Genomic DNA, 10906 nt, shown 5'->3' with positions numbered 1-10906 from the left:
AACATCCATTACGGATTTTCTCAACTTAAAAAGGGTTTTATGCCGATTTAAAACCACTTTTATATCTTTAAGTATGACAAATACTTGTTTATTCTCGGTCCTGGTATTTAGGACCACATAACTTTTATAAGGAAAATATTGGATTTTTCTTGGTAACATACAACTCATTACAAAGATCGGTTTTCAAACTCTTACTATCAAAAGCTTATGAACTCACCAACTTAATTGTTGACACTTTTTCAAAACTACTTGTATTCTCAGGAATTCAGTGAAACAGGAAATCAACAGCTTTTGAGGATGGGACGATAAATCGTCAAACAGTTCATTTTGTCATCATAATGTAATTGATTTGAATCATGTAAACCTATGCTTTAGTGTAACTTTTTCAATTATATTTATGATTGGTTGTAATTACTTTGAGCACTATTATACTCGTTGTTGTGATACTATACATGAAGTCCTCCACCCCCGGACGTTTCCGCCATCCTTGGTTTGGGGGTGTGACAGATTGATATCAGAGCATTGTTTATAGTGAACTAAGTATATCGAACCACATAAGATATACAAACTATAAATGCATTGGGACTAAGGTCTCTGATTTAACATTTTCAAATAACTATACTTTTAGAAATAAAAAGTTTCTTATATAAAGTATACATGCCTGCATTCATACTAAAATCAGTGTCACAATGACAAGAACAAAAGTATTACGATTGTTGAATATCACAAGTAAGCTTGGGGATGTATGGTCAGTCCTGGGAATGGCATAGCCTGATCAACTATGCTGGTCTGAGGAGTGATTAGCATATGCCCAAGAATGGTTGTGATGTGGCAACAAGTCTAAAAACTTACCAACACTACCACAATGAAATACCATAGGGGTATTTGGTGTTACTATAATTACTTATCTGAGAACTAAATAGATTTTTATCAATAGGTCAATAATTGCTTAGTGGATACATTAAAATTATATGTATCCAGGACGTCATAGACTTAGAATCTGTGGATCTTTGCTTTACTTCCTGTTCCTCGTTGGGTTGTGGACTTAGAGTTAGGGTCGCTTATTCGAAGGTCTATCATGTCCCGAATACATATAACTAGTATGCACTAAACAAGTATTGAAGTATATGATAAAGATCATCTTATAATTATCTAATTAGTACGTCTACTTAGTTATTTCTTCTATTCCCTTCTCTCGCGAAGATATCATGGCTGGATTCCATCCCCACGACGACCCGTACTACCCTAACCATGGCAATGATGGATGGCTCGGAGAGGAGCCAGAGAATGATCACCCAATCCCTGTGGATGGTCACCAAGCTGAAGGTTTTGCTGATGATTCTGACTCCGAACCTGAAGTGGAGAACCTGCCCCCGATGGATCTTGTTCCGAATCCTGACCCTCGTCCGGCTTTTCAAGGCCCGACGCCTCCTTGGGTAGAGAGCTTGGAAACCTGGAGCGAAGAGCAAGACCAACCTATGCCGTTTAATGGAGACCGAAGCTTCTACAACATAAGCGAAGGAAGCTCAGCAGACATAATTCTTCCAATTCTGGTCCGTAGAGTTACCTGAAACGAGATTCAGGACAGAACAGCTCTCCATCGTATCGCAGAGGTTGATGCAAATGCAAGAATGCATACAATCCGCACCAATCGCCTTGAGCACACTCGTGAAAAATCTGAGAGAGACCATGAAACCCTGCTGCAAGCACTGGCTGAAACACAAGCCGAAGTCATAGAACTCCGAGTACGCCAGAGGGTGTACGAAAGGCACATGCTTGATATGGAGCGGCAACTGGCTGAACTGAGGGTTCACCAGAGGGATGACCGCCGCCAGTAGTAGATGCCTTACTTTCTTTCCCTGTTAAAAAGGAATCGTTTTTCCTATCTATGTCCTATGTGGCATTCTCTATGAAACTATCTTGTACTGTAAGTACTTTTAGTTAGGCCCTTAGGCGGCCAAAACTTTCCTACTCCGGATGTGATGTAAGACCATCTACAAGGTCAATTTTCCCAAGCTTGTTACATCTTAAACATCAATGATATTGTCAGTCAGCTAAATTCTGTGTCACTCTTTGTTCAAATACTTCCATCATACTATCATAGGAGTCTATCTGAAACCCACTCTAGTCAAGTTGTTGGACTAGGGTAATTTAGCTCCGGGATCATTCCCAATTCTCTTTCAAAGGTTGGATCAAATCTCAAGGTTTCACTTGGATACAAAACTACTAAAATACATGAGTTTATCATAAATAGATTCTCATTATGAAATGTTTTCAGAACACCATAAAACAACCGAAATACGTTACAAAATGAACTATGATAAACTTAGTTAGAAAACTCACGACGTATAGCCATTCTAAAAACTCATTATCGTCTCACCTTTAAACATTTTGGAGGAAATGTGCTTTCTCGTAGACCTATAGGGTGCGATCATACGAGCACTAATACACCGGATCCCATCAAAACTCTTCAGCTAAGTGTGTTTGGACAAACATGATCCCTAGATGAGTAAAGCTTAACGCCAGAATGAAACCTACTTTTACCCACTACCAAAACCCATCTCAGGAACGTTAGCAGAAACACTAAGAAAAGTACAGCAATGTGCAAAAATTTATATATGTGAATATAAATCGTAAGAATGCACTTGAGATAATTATCCCCACTTACGAAGTCGTTTTTCATCATGAAACAGAGCTATGTCTGCACCAAGAGGCAACCAACCAACTAGCAAGACGCCAACCCTGCAGATAGACTCTGCAACTTTTCAAGCTGCAGTCACGGCAGCCGTCATGGCGCAGCTCAATGCTAACTACGCCAGCAGGCACGAAGATGGTGTCAGAAATACTAACCGCATTAACCATCAAGAACACCAGCGGGCGTCTACCAACGAATATGCCTCAGGCCACAAACTTACGAACAAGAAGCGAAAGTTTTGGAACAAAAAGGAGCGCAACCAATCCCAAAGACTCGATAAAAGACAACAACCCATGGCCACCCCTACATTTACAACAGCAGTCGCGACACACGCCTCGGCACTAGCCACAAGGTCTGTCACCCAAACACCGGCCAGACCATATGAGGGATCACTTCCAAGGTGTAACCAGTGTGGCTACCATCACACAGGAGCTTGCCGGATTTTACACTGTAACAACTGCAACAGGAAAGGACATACCGTCCGTTTCTGCAAGGCCCCGACTCAGCACATCACTTCAACCACCAATACCAAGGTAAGTCCAGTGTGCTTCCTATGTGGCGAAACGGGACACTTCAAGAGAGACTGTCCAACTGAGAGGAATGACGGGGGAGCCGGAGGAGTGTGACAGACGAACCAGCAAGGGTAACAAAGAATCTTACTAGGACTTTTGTAATGTTCCCGACGACAAAACGTTTAAGTACCATATGTTTGTAATGAATTTGGTATGCTTGCTAAAATCACCGTCATTCTAAAAGTAGTTAAAATACTCTCTCGTTCAAATCAAACCAAAGACACTCATATATGACCTTAGGATCATTACCTGTAAGCTGTGATGACATTGTACATACATCGGGATTAATTATAATCAAAATACTAAAGACTTGAAACCAATAATTCCATCCTGACTCCTGTTCGATGTCTAGTAGTGGGATTAGGGTGGAGCCACCCACTCGACGATTTCACCAATATCAAATTTCATACGACGTGCATATACCGCTTGATCATAGAGTGACCTGTCAGAAATCATGATATAAAGTATCATTACCAGCTATCAGAACCCACTCACTACCAGTGCTAGTTGCTTTAGTACGAATCATCTGCAGTAAAAATAACATCGAACAAAAGGAGCACACCGAAAGGAAACACGAGATACTCTATCACCCTAATCAGCGTTTCTTACAAATACAACTTAACACATGTTTTACCTAAAAAGATGTTGTTGTCACCATTCAATTTCGATTGGTGTAGCCCTCATCTTCCCAATTTAACGGCTACGAAAGGACCCTTCACCCAACCCACTGAACATCGAAACCTTCGTCTCCCATAAACACATCCAGCGCGGACCTCCAAGTCATCTCTGGCTGTGAAAACCCCAAAACACTCACCAGAGGAGTATCATACCTTTCGAAACCTTACCGCAAGTATTTCCAGGAGACCCTTCAAGCAGCAGATAAAGTTCAAGCACAGAAGCTTGGGACGAATACAGTTAGTCTACCACTACTACATGTATCGGCGAGGATAATGTATAACTAAGATTCTACGGTCAGTGGATGTGTGACTCCTCCTTATTTCCTGTTCCTTGCCTGGTTGTGGACTTGGGACAGAGTCACCCATCCAACTGCCTTGCCAACCTTAAATACATACGACCTATATGCGCAAGTTAATGATAGATGGACCAGGTACGAGTCCTACCGCAAACTTCGGGACAAGGTTACCCAGTAGTGCAAGTGAACGCCCTATCATCCGAATAAGTCTAGTCGTATAAACCAAACCCGTATGCTCCCTACCGATCTAATCAAACGAGAAACACTACAGCAGGCCCTATTGCAGCGCTCCGAGGTTGGTAGATTGACCAAATCCGAGCACTTTCTACCAAAGGAAACAGACAAGATGGAGAAGTTAACCGGGACGTACATCAAAGAGATTGTGCAACTGCATGGTGTACCAATGTCCATTATCTCTGACCGAGATAGTAGATTCACCTCGCGGTTCTGGCAGTCCTTACAGAAATCTCTGGGAACCAGGCTTGACATGAGTACGGCCTACCATCCACAAACCAACGGGCAAAGCGAGAGAACCATCCAGACATTGGAAGACATGTTGAGAGACTGTGTGATAGACTTTGGTAAAGCATGGGATACCCATTTACCACTTGTCGAATTCTCCTATAATAACAGTTATCACACTAGCATCAAGGTTGCACCATTTGAAGCCCTCTATGGCCGTAAGTGCAGGTCACCTCTGTGCTGGGCTGAAGTGGGTGACACGCAACTAGATAAGGGACAAGTCCCTAATAGCACCCTCACTGGCCCGGAGATAATAAGAGAAACCACAGAAAAGATCGTTCAAATTCGGGAAAGACTGAAAGCATCCCGAGATCGGCAAAAGAGTTACGCGGATAAGTGACGCAAACCCTTGGAATTCCAGGTCGGTGATCGAGTACTACTGAAAGTTTCCCCTTGGAAAGGAATGATACGTTTCGGTAAACGTGGGAAACTAAACCCAAGGTACATCGGACCATTCGAAATCCTTGCCAGGATTGGCCCAGTGGCATACAAACTCCGATTACCACAAGAACTAAATCACGTGCATCCTACCTTCCGCGTATCAAACTTAAAGAAATGCCTATCCAACGAGACCCTCGTGATACCACTCGACGATATTGAAATCAACGACAGTCTCCACCTCGTGGAAGAACCGGTAGAAATCATGGATCGAGAGATAAAACGAACAAAGCAAAGTCGTATTCCCATTGTGAAGGTCCGCTGGAACGCTAAACGAGGACCCGAATTCACCTGGGAACGCGAGGATCAGATGAAACAAAAATATCCACATCTCTTCCCAAATTCTTGAAGTCCCATTCAAAAAGCTAATTTCGGGACGAAATTCCTCCTAACGGGGGGATGATGTGACAACCGTCAAATTCTGGTCAAGTCAAAGTCAACAAGTCAAACCGATCAACTAAATTAACCCTTGTATATTAGGGTTCACGTTAGGTAATTATTATTCAATGCACTATTTTAATGAGAAAACATCATTTGGAAAATTCGTGTGTTCGAATTTCCGTAGCCTTAATAATGCTAAACATTGAACCAAAACGATAACACACCATTGCACACTCATCGGGAATGTGTACGACACTAGAACAAGGCTTAACATAGTGTAAGAACCTTGTGTTGCGAAGCCAAACACTCAAAAAGGTCACAAAAGAAATCTCTCCCAAATCTCTCTCTGTATGAGAAATCTCTCCAAGAATGTCAAATCTCCCCCAAATCTCTCCAAGAATGTGAAATCTCTCTCAAAATCTCTCTTAACTTTTTATAGTCTTTCGGGTCATCCCGACCCTTAACCGGGTCAAAAACCGCTTAAAAACGGGTAAAAACGGGTAAAATACCCTTAAGGACCCGAAACCTACCTTATAGGGTCGAAGCCTCTTAGGGCCGAAAGTCCTCTTAGGGACCAAACCCTACTGAACCGAAAGCTAGAAGACCGAACCCGAAGCCCCGGAACCGAACCTCCCTTTCGGGCCTGAACCTCGCATGAAGAACCGAAGCTACCTTTCGGTCCATTTCGCCTTCGCCCCATTTCGCTTCCTAGCCTACCTTCGCCTTCGGGCCCAGCAGCATCAAGGACCGAACCTCGGCCAGGACCGAGAGGTCTCGCAGAAAAGCCTTTTCTTCCCGGTTTTCGACTACAACTTCATTTTAGCTTCGTTTTTCATCGTTTTAACGCGGGATTTTCACCCGAAACTTTATTTTAACATTTAGGGACCCATATCTACTAATTTCCCCCGTTTTTGGGGATAAATCTTCTCCAAGATTTAGTGGGTGAAGTACAAGAGGTGGAGTGTTGACTTTCCTTTAGTTTATGACACAAGCAACCACCCACACCCACTCTATGACCAGCCACACCTCCCCACCATACCTTGTCACTTCCTTGTACTTTTTCCCTCTCTCACAAGTTATTCCCACGTTCTTAGAGCTGGACACTCATCCTCTCTCCTCATTCTCACTCACTTGCTCTCATTTCACCAAAGATCAAACTCAACTTTTCTCTCTAACTTTCTCCCTCAATTTCGGGATTTCAAGGCTGATCATCAAGCCTTCTTACACTCTTGGTAAGTATAATTCATCCTTTTTGTGATAATTACACTTCATTCTACTACAATCATAGATTGCTTACACAAATTCCATCACTTTGGTGTTAGATTCTCGAAAATCTTCTAGGCATCTTCAAGTGTTCTTGAGTTGAACACTTCTCATCTCCAACACTCATCTACTGAAATCACTTAAGGTGAGTTCATACCCCTACATTTTCATGTTTTCTTACGTTTTAAGGGGGGGGGAATACAAGTTAAAACACCAAGAACACAACTAAATTCTTCTAACAGCTTTCATCAGAAAAGTTGGACTCCATTCACGGACTGTTTTGGTCAACTTAAACATTTTTATTTTCAAAACTGTACAAGGTGCAAGTAGTTCAAGTTCTTAGCTTTAAAATGGCTACTTGCACATCACCATAAGATTTTTCTACAATTTATGGTGATTTTTACAAAACTACCTATCATTTCAAACATCAATCCGGACCAGTCTGTGATTATGAACTTTTTCACACAAGTTGGAGGTCATTAAAAATCATAATAAAATTTATGAACAAACTAGACTCATTTCCCAAACTCTCAGAATTTACGGATTCTGATTTGGACCTTTGATGATTTTTCTACAAATTTTCTAAGAACAGTAATAGAAATTGTTAACAATAGAAAAATGCTATCAATTTTATTACACCTTGTAACATGTTGAGCGAGGTGTATATCTTTATGTGATTATTTGTTATTGCATTATATGACATTTTGTCTTAGTATAAGGACATACAACAGTTAACAAATGGATTTTGCTAGATAAAGCATAGAAATAACAAATTATTATAATCAAAGTACATCCATTACATACAAACATTTGGATAAACTATGTTAAGTATAGTTTACATACATTACTACTACTACCCTTGTTTTGATAAACTATAATAGGTATGGTTTATGTTTCCATCAACACAACAAACACATTTCGGAAGGTTTTATTCCCACAGAAAAAGGTTTTACGCTCACGCACACCACACGTAAACTTGTTAACTTAAATTGTGAGACATTCTTCTCAGTACTCCTAGAGTACGGGTTAAAATTCCTGGTAGTTATAACCAGAGTCTCTTGTAGGGAGAACGTGATAGTTGTGTATAGATCTATATTGGGTTTGACACCCCACACCTTGCTGCTACCTACAGTGGGACCTGCAGGTCTACGGGTGACAAATGTCATAACAATTTTCGGCGCCTGAGAAACGCCGTGGTAGGTTCATTCAGTCATAGTATAGTTATAGCGACTCACATAGGGAGTTAACAACACATAAAGTTTACGGGAATTTTTATAAATCAAAAGGGGTTTTATGTCGATTTAAAATCACTTTTATTATCAATAAGTACGGATATTACTATACACTTTCAGTCTTGGTATTTAAGACTACACAACATCCATTACGGATTTTCTCAACTTAAAAAGGGTTTTATGCCGATTTAAAACCACTTTTATATCTTTAAGTATGACAAATACTTTTTTATTCTCGGTCCTGGTATTTAGGACCACATAACTTTTATAAGGAAAATATTGGATTTTTCTTGGTAACATACAACTCATTACAAAGATCGGTTTTCAAACTCTTACTATCAAAAGCTTATGAACTCACCAACTTAATTGTTGACACTTTTTCAAAACTACTTGTATTCTCAGGAATTCAGTGAAACAGGAAATCAACAGCTTTTGAGGATGGGACGATAAATCGTCAAACAGTTCATTTTGTCATCATAATGTAATTGATTTGAATCATGTAAACCTATGCTTTAGTGTAACTTTTTCAATTATATTTATGATTGGTTGTAATTACTTTGAGCACTATTATACTCGTTGTTGTGATACTATACATGAAGTCCTCCACCCCCGGACGTTTCCGCCATCCTTGGTTTGGGGGTGTGACATGCCTCGACTCCACCTGTTCCTGAGCCTAATCCTCCGATTATTGAAGTTGAGGATCCTCCTCCACCACCACCCCTCAGGAGATCTTCTCGTCCTGTCAAGTCCACCAAGCTACCAGATTTTTCTTACTCTACATATTCAGGACCGTTTGCTTCATTTATAGCAAGTATCCATCATCTCTCTGAACCTGAATCATATAGAGAAGCTGTTTCAGATCCTTTTTGGCAGAATACTATGGCTGAAGAACTCACTGCTCTTCATCAGACTCATACATGGGATTTGGTTTCTCTTCCTCCTGGGAAACATACGATAGGTTGTCGTTGGGTGTACAAGATAAAAACAAAAGCTGATGGCTCTGTTGAACGATATAAGGCTAGAATTGTAGCAAAAGGGTATTCCCAACAGTATGGTTTTGACTACGAGGAGACATTTGCCCTAGTTGCAAAGATGACGACAGTTCGTACTATGATTGCAGTTGCATCCGTTCGACAGTGGAAGATCTTTCAAATGGATGTCAAGAATGCCTTTTTGAATGGTGACCTTCATGAAGAGGTTTATATGACCCCTCCTCCAGGAATTCAGCACCAACCGGGCGAGGTTTGTCGGCTTCGCGAAGCTTTGTATGGGCTCAAGCAAGCCCCTCATTCTTGGTTTGAGAAATTCTCCACAGTGATTACCTCTCTTGGATTTGTCCAGAGTAATCACGATTCTGCTTTGTTTGTTAGATGCTCGAGTGCAGGACGGATTCTTCTGTCCTTATATGTGGATGACATGATTATTACAGGTGATGACCATGGTGGTATTGAGTCTTTGAAGCATGATCTAGCTCGTCGATTTGCTGTGAAGGATTTGGTCTTGCTGCGTTATTTCTTGGGTATTGAGGTCGCTCAGTCTAGAAAGGGTACCTTCTTTCCCAGAATAAATATATATCTGACTTGTTTACACAGGCGGGACTTTCTGACAATCGGACTGTTGATACCCCTCTTGAAACCAATGGTCGATACTCTCCTACTGATGGTGTTCCTTTGTCTGATACGAATCTTTATCGTACTATGGTGGGAAGTTTGGTTCATCTCACAGTCACTTGTCCAGATATTGCTCATGTTGTTCATATTGTCAGTCAGTTTGTTAATGTACCTACCTCTGTTCATTGGGGAGCTGTTCTTCGTATTCTGAGATATCTTCGTGGCACTCAGTTTCAGACTCTCTTGTTTCCCTCGACGTCTTCTCTTGAGTTACGTGCCTATAGTGATGCTGATTGGGATGGTGATCGTCATGATCGTAAGTCTACCACTGGATTTTGTGTATTTCTTGGAGAGTCTCTTATTTCATGGAAGAGCAAGAAACAGGATGTTGTCTCTAGATCTTCCACGGAGGCTGAATATCGTGCTATGGCTGTAACTACATGCGAGATTATCTAGTTCCGGTGGCTGCTTGCGGATATGTGAGTTTACATTTCTTCACTTACTCCCTTGAATTGTGATAATAAAAGTACGATACAAATTGCGAAGAATTCTGTTTTTGATGAGCGGACGAAGCACATTGAGATTGATTGTCATTTTACTCGTCATCATCTGCAGCTTGGGACCATTTCGCTTCCATTTGTTTCATCAACTTTGCAGCTTGCGGATATTTTTACGAAGGCTTTATCGGCTTCTCGGTTTCGGTTCTTATGTGACAAACTCTCAATGCTTATTGCTGCGGCATTGTGAGTTTGAGGGGGGATGTTAGTCTATATTATTAGCCCGCTTGTTTATGGGCCCTTTTTTGTCTTTAGCCCATTAGGGTTTCTGTCTAGCTAGTATTTATATCCGCTTTATTCCTTGTAGTCTTAATGCTTTTCTCTGAGAACCCTTGTAATTTCTCTTTGATATAATCATATGACAATGTTATCATGTATTTTATCCACCCATGCCAAAGATAGTGATATCAATTACATGTCTCGTTGAAGCAACCATAAAAAACCCTAAGTTATCTAGCTCTCAAGACCATGCTGTTGGAATAATCCACAAGCTTAGAAGATTTATCTTGTTTAATTTTTGAATTTTTAGTCATTATCATTTTCCAGCGTTTTAGAGATAAACTCATATGTTAGTTTTGTTTTTCTTTTCTAGTATAAGTAGGAATTTATATTTGATGTTTATGTAAGTTTTGAAGATCAGTAAAAACCCCATTGAAAAGTTAG

This window comes from Lactuca virosa, chromosome 9 (assembly GCF_052849685.1).
Source record: "Lactuca virosa cultivar CGN04683 chromosome 9, Lactuca_virosa_CGN04683_v6, whole genome shotgun sequence".
In the NCBI taxonomy this organism is placed as follows: domain Eukaryota; kingdom Viridiplantae; phylum Streptophyta; class Magnoliopsida; order Asterales; family Asteraceae; genus Lactuca; species Lactuca virosa.
The sequence above is the reverse complement of the archived record's forward strand: the minus strand, read 5'-3'. Positions refer to the sequence as shown.